Below are 1,040 nucleotides of genomic sequence, written 5' to 3' on the forward strand. Positions count from 1 at the left end.
CGTTCACGGATGACTCTCACTTCTGTGCTTTAAAACGCCAAGCTGGGAGATGGAAGTGCCACTGAAGAGCGCTAAAGCTTCGCACACCCCGCGATGAGGAGCAGATACTCTTTGTTTTGATGCTGTACACAGAACAGCCGCAGTTATGGACACTTCGTGTCAGGGAACACTGAACGCCGTCTCCAGGAGTGAAGCCCTTTTTGATCGCAGGCGGGAGAAGGCAAGGCCATGAGCAGCCACCGCAGCACCTCGGGCAGGGGGGAGCCCTCTGGAGCAGGGGGTTACTGGGCAGGCAACAGCAAAAACGTGAGGCCTCCCCTTCCCCATGCTCCAGGATTTAGCAGGAATCCTCAGCTCTGGGCATCGCTCACCCCGCATACGGGAGCTGGAAGAACAAGTTATTACTGTCATTTTTTACAGTATTTCTGGATTTACGTCTGCGTGGGCAAATGAACAGTTCCAGTCTGTAAACGCTTCTGGGTGATCATGGAGTTCTCCACAGTCACAACTGAACCAGGAAGCAAACAGAACCAGACTGTCAGATCCCAGCAAATTTCACTCAAATTTGGACTCCTAAATATCCCCCGGGACTCTTAAAAATCCAAATATAGCTCTTGAAGTGGGCTTGCTATACGAGGATAAGACCAGCTGCCAGAACTTTTCAAACAAAACGTTAGACTGGATTCTTGCTGTAGTCATAAAAATCAGGAAGATTTCAGATCTAAACAAACAAAACAAACCTAAAAATGTAGTATTTTGATGTGCTGTTCTTTGGAATTCCTATAATTAAAAAATAAACACATTGTTACTATCTCATAAGAAAATACATTTTGTAGTGTGCAACCCAATGCACGTCGGGAATTGGCAGGCGAAAGGGAAGATGCAAAAATATGAAAATACAGTCCTTTAAATGTGACAGTAAAGTTCAACATATTAGTACAAAACTAATACACTAAAATAGATGTACAGGTGCAAAAGGCTACCAGGTTGTAGAAAAAAGGTACCAGCTTGTTGGTGGTTGTTTTTTTTTTAAAGGCATA

The sequence above is a fragment of the Mesitornis unicolor genome, unplaced genomic scaffold, assembly GCF_000695765.1.
Source record: "Mesitornis unicolor isolate BGI_N332 unplaced genomic scaffold, ASM69576v1 scaffold32077, whole genome shotgun sequence".
In the NCBI taxonomy this organism is placed as follows: Eukaryota; Metazoa; Chordata; class Aves; order Mesitornithiformes; family Mesitornithidae; genus Mesitornis; species Mesitornis unicolor.